The following is a 7759-nucleotide window of genomic DNA, read 5'->3' on the forward strand; positions in this document are numbered from 1 at the left end:
ATTTGAAACTTAGAATTTGCATTTTGATGTATGTTTTGACTACCCTTGAATACATGAACACATTGCAATAATCCATATGAATGCTTCCTTCAACTTGCACCTTTGAATTAATTCTTGAGAATTTCGAACTTTGCTTTGCATTTCTTGAATTGACCATAAAATATGCCTTGCTTCGAGGTAATTCACATGATTTTGATCTTGAAAAGAACCTTAAAATAGTTTCATCTTAGCAAAAGTGAACGTTGAAGTTTTGTACTTGCAATGTTGAATAAAGTTGAACTCTTGGTAGTTCTTGAATAAAATTTGAAATCTCGAGGAAGGTCATGAATTCTAAGTAACTTTCCAAACAAGTAATTGAATAGACAACAAGACCTTGTCAAAGAAATCATAACCTTACCCTTTTCTTTAATCATAAATGTGATACAAACCGAAAAGAATGCCTTGAATAAATACCTAATTCTCCGATTTTGGATGCTCAATGATGAAGAAATAAATTGGTAGGAACAGAACCCTAATTCTGCACAAGATGCTGATTATTTGTACCCATGCCTGACTGAATCATATGCAAATGATCTAGCGGACTAAAATGAATGGGGAAAAAATTGGGGTATGATAGATGCCCCTATTTAATTATCTTCAGCCAGATGGCATTAATGACATCAATGGCAGAAGGTAATTAAATACTAAAAGACCCGAATTTTTGGCCCTGCAAAGGTGTATATGATTTGATATGTATGAATGCAAATGAAGAAAATTAATGGAATAAGGTGTCACAAGAGACAAACTACCAATATGGAAACCAAGTAAAGGATAAAGGAATTCCACAAGGGCATATCGACAAAGCGACCCAATTGGGGAAAGGATTGCAACAAAGGGATATCCAAGTCAACTAGGGAAAGGAATCCAACTCCATTGGAGAAGATATTTACAAATCTACAGGGGAAAATACCTCACTAGTAGAAAAACAAAGGATACACCAACTTTTACTGAAGGTGAACTACCAACTTTTACTGAAAGTAGAGAAATGAAAGATACACCGACATTTATGGATGGTGAACTACCAACTTTTACTTAAGGTAGAAAAATCTTCATCTGAACACCAACTTTTACTGAAGGTGCCGGAATCTTTATCTGAACATCAACTTTTTACTTGAAGATGCAGGAATCATGTCATCTGAACATCAACCTTTTACTTGAAGATGCAGGAATCATCATCTGAACATCAACTTTTTACTTGAAGATGCAGGAATCTTCATCTGGACATCGACTTTTTACTTGAAGATGCAGGAATCATGTCATTTGAATACCAACTTTCATTGAAGGTACATGAATCTTCATCTGGACATCGACTTTTTACTTGAAGATGCAGGAATCATGTCATCTGAATACCAACTTTCACTGAAGGTACAGGAATCTTCCTATGGACATCGACTTTTTACTTGAAGATGCAGGAATCATGTCATCTGAATACCAACTTTCATTGAAGGTACATGAATCTTCATCTGGACATCGACTTTTTACTTAAAGATGCAGGAATCATGTCATCTGAATACCAACTTTCACTGAAGGTACATGAATCTTCATCTAGACATCGACTTTTTACTTGAAGATGCAGGAATCTTCATCTGGACATCGACTTTTTACTTGAAGATGCAGGAATCTTCATCTGGACATCGACTTTTTACTTGAAGATGCACGAATCTTCATCTGAACATCGACTTTTTACTTGAAGATGCAGGAATCTTCATCTGAACATCAACTTTTTACTTGAAGATGCAGGAATCATGTCATCTGAATACCAACTTTCATTGAAAGTACAGGAATCTTCATCTGGACATCGACTTTTTACTTGAAGATGCAGGAATCTTGTCATCTGAATACCAACTTTCGCTGAAGGTACAGGAATCTTCATCTGGACATCGACTTTTTACTTGAAGATGCAGGAATCTTGTCATCTGAATACCAAATTTCGCTGAAGGTACATGAATCTTCATCTGGACATCGACTTTTTACTTGAAGATGCAGGAATCTTGTCATCTGAATACCAACTTTCACTGAAGGTACATGAATCTTCATCTGAACATCAACTTTTAACTTGAAGATGCAGGAATGTCTTCATCAAAGGTGTAAAACGAATACACTTTTGATCCAAACTTCATTGATTTGAGAGGTCTAAATGATTAGAGACAAAAATCAGTCCAGGAATAAGCTGGAGAGAAACGATCAACCAAGACTCTTCCTCATGAGGAATAATCTCATCTAACGATTTATCCTATCCAAAATGGAAAGGAAAGCTAAAGAAAAACACTCCCACGAGGGATAAACTCAGTGGGGAATTTAGAAAGTATATACACTTTTCTGCTTAGGGAAGACACATATCATTTGGAGATAGACACGACCTAATGAAGTAGGCCAAAAAGAAACATCGAGAAATGCGTATGCACATGAATAATGTAGGTATGGATGATGTAGTCATAAATGAATGCATGTCATGTATATCCTGACAAAACTGACAAAGATATATGTATTGGCGATGACCAAAATTTCATAACACAATCAAATACTCGGCAAGCCTCATTGGGGATGACAAAAGTCACCGATGGAGAAAAATTTTGCTATCACACTTGAGTCTCTTGGTAGGAGGGTAACACACATTTTGAGCGAAGTTCGTAATCCAACCTCCTAATATTGATGTTTCAATGGGGATATAATAATCATGAACTCTGCCTTGAAAGAGGGGGAAACCAACTTTAAGGACCACTAGGGATCAATCAAATTCAGTGTTCAATTGGGGGACAATAAATCACACATCCAAAAAACACCACATGCAAATATCTACAAACCATGTCACGATGATAGACTATTTTGAGCGACTGCTCAACTCTGTACTTGGAGATTTAATCATTCTTGAAGTAACTGTTGACATTCCCTTCTGTGTTCACAAACATGAAACCTTTCATTGCCATTTTAAAAATATGATTACACTTGGAGAGATTTTGTCGAATCTCGACGTAACTGCCCCTGATTGCATGGTTTATTAGAAGAGAAAATCTCAAGAGGATTTTTGCAGAAAACCTGGCATCCAAAATGCCCCAGTATCTTCAAACTTTTGGAGATATTCGTTGAATCTCGACGTGACTGCCCCAAATTGACTGTATTTGGCACAACGGAATCTTCAAACTTCACCCCATAATGGTAAACAAACTGTGAAAGCATCACTTGGGAAAGCAATCTTCCCATGCTTAAAGTCTTCAGGTAACATGCCCCTGGATGTGATCATTCTTTGAAATGATTCTCCAAATTCTAAATAGAGTTTCAGACCTCAAAAGATTAAGTTCAGTCATTGATGCTTATATGTAATCTTTTTTAATATCAAGCAATGTTAGCAAGAAAAAAAATGTTTATGTTGAGAATGATAATTTTAATGCAACATTCATGTAAGTCTTGAAGTTTTTATTGAACAGATGCCGCAACACTTTGTGAATGAATCACTGGTTAAGATGCGTCATTGATTTTTGAAAGACATCATGCATAAGTGATACCAACAAAGATCTTCACACAACTCATGGGAGTCAGAAAACACTATCTTATCGAAATATGATTTCGAAATAAACCTTGCTTCAATTAGGACTTTTGAGGGTTGTAACGTGGTCTGGTTCACGGTTTTCAAAAAAAATATTTAAAGGCTCAAAGTTTATTTGTACCCACCCATTCTTCGTGATGTTCTCCAATCCTACAATCAGTTAATTTTACACGAGTGTTCACTTATCAAAAGGATTTTAATAATTAAGGATCCAATAAGACCGATGTTTTAATGATTATTTTTTAGTCACATTCACCCCTTTTGTTTTCGTGTTTGTAGTCACACGGATTTGTTCTTTTGATTAGGATTTTTACTTTGTAATCCTTTACTTTCACTTTTCGTGTTTGCTTTCCCTAACTTTTTCCTAGACATATTTTTTTGAATGAATTGACGGTCCAGCGGGATGCCCTAATTTTTGCCTAAGTCCTTTATTTTCAATTTACTGACTTAGCGGGCTTTTCTCTTTTTTTCTTTTTTTGAACAAATCGTATGATCATAAGTCATTTTGACTTGTAGAAAAGATTGTGACCGACTCAATCTTTGGTAGATGAGGGATAACCATTTTAGCTGGTCCTTAAGTGCACACTTTTTGAATTTTGAACGCTCGGAATTAACTGAAGACAACCCTGCCCCAGGTTAAAATTTTGAGGGTTATTTATTTATGTTTAGAAAAGAAACTCCGACTTCAAAGCTCAAAAGGGGTTAACGAGGGATTATCTTCCTTATATCTCCAGTGTTTGGGAATTTGAAACAATGACTTACATCATCAGCAGGGTTTTATTCGAAACTATACAACCAGAAATTTAGCTTTTTTTTCAGTTTCATCATCCTCCCATCAAGAGTTGCATAGGAAAAAAGGAAAGTTGGTATCATAATGTAGAAAAACATTTTATGAGTGAATACGAATGAATTACTTCAAGACAAACATACTTAGTGTATTATCATTATCATTCAAAAACAAACAAGTTCTTACACACAAGCAAAGCATTATCAATCATTAAAGATTACAAAAATGAAAAGCAGAAGTGAACTAATCATTTGAGAAGACTCTCTCTATTTGGACTTGTACTTTAGGAACATCCTTAACTTCCAGGCATCCATTAACCATGCCTTCATCTCTACTTAGGCAAATAATCCGAACATTAGGTCCATGCTTCCTTAAAAAAAAGACACAACACGAATCTTGATTAGTTTTGTACTTCAGCTTTCAAAGTAGTTATCTCCTTACGAAGTTCAAGGAACTCTTGCTCAATGTTTTCCATTTTCTCTTAGCTCGAGTATTGTACTGATGAGACAAATTGATTTGTGAAGACCAAGAGACGGGAAAAAGACTTTGGATAACTCTTAAAAAGCAAGACCAAATGCAACATGACGCATGATGTGCAAATGCTGGTTTTATTTGACTTTCAAGGATCTCAAGATATTGAATTCTAAACATCAAAGCATGAAGATAAAAAGTAGATCCCAAATCGGACCAAAGCATTGATCGAGTTATCATCAAAATTAATCATCCATTTTGATGGATTAGGGTTTTCACCCCATCAACACCGAAGATCCATTAAGTTTGATGAAACTTATGATGTTTACAAATAAAGACCTCTAAGTTCCTTGAAAATCAAGTTAAAAATAGTTTTTGTGGATGCATGAATTTATGATTCACAGGTAGTAGATTTCAAATCAATTGGATAGAGAAAGATTCTGATTACTTGGCACAAAATGGCTCACAACAATATAGTTCTAAGGTTCTTTCCTAAAAGGTTCTAGACGTGGTTCTCAGAGTTACGAACTCCTTTTGACAACTCAGTCATCTAGCAAATAACTTACCATCCAACCTCGTTTTCAAATGAAGCCTATTTTGAGTGTGGTTTTCGCACCTACCCACAGTAATAGTTACGTTAAGCAAGTTGGGTGCGAAACCACCATTTCCTAAAAGTCATGGTTTAAGGTTTTTCTAAAGGTCCCTAGAGTCGGCGGTCCAAATTGAAACGTCATAGCCCAAGTAAATAACGTACTTAGTCACAAACATCTCCTCAAAGGACCTACTCCAGGCGGGGTTTTAGTACCTCCCATTTGACACTACGTCAAGCAAGTTTAATACTAGACCACCATCTTATCTTACGTGACACTCGAGCTCGGGTGTAGAGCTTTCTCACAAGAGGCCAATAATCAAAAGTTCCAACCACGACGATGAGCAATCAAACAATGTCATAATAAAAAAACTAAACTAGGGTTGACTCTCTTTATGAATGGTCCCCAGCAGAGTCGCCAGCTATCGCAACCGGCCAAAAAATACTCAACCGACCAAGAAATATAACATAGTCGCCACAAAATTTTATTTATTCCAAAAAGGAAAGGGAAAATATCGATAAAACCCAAAAAGATGGAAAAAAGGATAAGATGGTCATCGCAACCAAATTAGGGTTCGGGAGTCGGTTAAGCAAGGGGAAGGTATTAGCACCCCTCACCTCCATCGTACTCGATGGGACCCATTTAGTTAATCTTGCGATTGATGTTAGCGTGATATTTACTCGCGTTCTTTATTAGGTTGGAAAGAAGAAAGGAACAAAAAAGGTTATTTATATTGTGCTCGCCAAGACATTTGTATCTTGTGCCTACGTATTCCCTAGTGCAATGGGAAAGTCAGAGCAATCGTAGTTCGGGGTAAAACTACGAGTTTGTTGGTTGATTTTAGCGAGAAGTACTCAATCGCATTAAACAATACTATGCGCACATGGATAAGAGATTGCTTGCATCACTACAAGAATGGTTAACTAAATCAAGATTAAAACGAGATTTTGGCTATCATCGCATTCGAGTGGAAAACATTCGATCTTCACATGTGGAAGTATTGAATTTGACTAAGTATCTCGTTTTGTAAAAAAAGGTTTTAAAATAAAAAGGTCAATGTGACAAAAGGTGTTAATTAAATAGAAATTGTTTATTAGGAGACAAACAAGCATTCAAACAAAGGCTTAACGGCCATCGCCTAAATGCTTTAAAGAGCAACTTGCACAAGTACGTACAAACCCCTATTGGATGATGAAAAAGATTGATTTGATGAGTTGAAAGATATTTAATTGGATCCAAGTATTTAAACAAAAGCTTAACGACCTGCGCTTAAAATACTTGAAAGAGCATTTGCCAAATCGAGTTTACGAAGTCTTTTAACAGACTCTACACACTCAAACAATGGCTTAACGGCCATTGCCTAAACGCTTAAAGAACAACTTGTACAAGTACGTACAAACCCTTCTTCATTATCCATTATAGACTAAAATGATTTGATTAAAAGAAAGTGTTTTGTAAAAAAGGTGAATTAAATCGAGTTTGAAAGAGTCTTTAATGGAATCTAAGCATTCAAACAAAGGCTTAACGGCCATCGCCTAAATGCTTTAGAACAACTTGTATAAGTACGTACAAGCCCTTCTTCACCCATTAAAAACTTAAAATTCGATTCGATTAAAAAGTATTTTAGAGTCTTTGATTACGAGAGAAAAAAATTATTTAAAGAAAGAAGTAAGACCTAATTAAAAAAAGCTAAATAAATTAATTGATTATTATAAAAAAATTAATAAAGAAAACAAAATAGTAATTAATATTTTAAACAAGTAATAAGTAAAATAAATAAAGAAATGATGGGCCATGGGGGTGCTAAACCCGGAATTAGAGTGTGAGGCCCAAGAACAAAAACAAAGATAGAAACTTATTGAAATAAACACACAAGAATAATTGGAAATTGTTGGGCCAAGACATAGATCCGGAGCAAGTGTAAGGCCCATAGAGAAAAAAAACAAAAAAATCAAATGCTAAAAAGAACAATGGGCCGGGTCGGATTGAACTGGACCCAAAATATCTCCTTTAACCCATAAATCGGGTTTGATTGAAAGAGGAAAAGAACCCTAGCCCCTTTCCTGAGAACGAAAAAAAATATCTCCCTCCTCTCTCTCATTTTTCTGCGAAACAACAGTAACAAACAAAAACAAGAAGAACTCTCAGCCTCTCTCGATCTCTCGTTCTCTCGTCTACCTCTGCTCTCACGATCTCTCTCGGTCTCGTCTCTCTGACTCTCTCGCGATTCGCGGCTCTGCTTAATCTCTCTCGATCACGTTTCCGCCATGGATCAACATAACTTCTCTTTCGATCTCTCTCACGCTCGGTTCTCTGTTTCTGTTCATC

Source organism: Vicia villosa, linkage group LG5 (genome assembly GCF_029867415.1).
Source record: "Vicia villosa cultivar HV-30 ecotype Madison, WI linkage group LG5, Vvil1.0, whole genome shotgun sequence".
In the NCBI taxonomy this organism is placed as follows: Eukaryota; Viridiplantae; Streptophyta; class Magnoliopsida; order Fabales; family Fabaceae; genus Vicia; species Vicia villosa.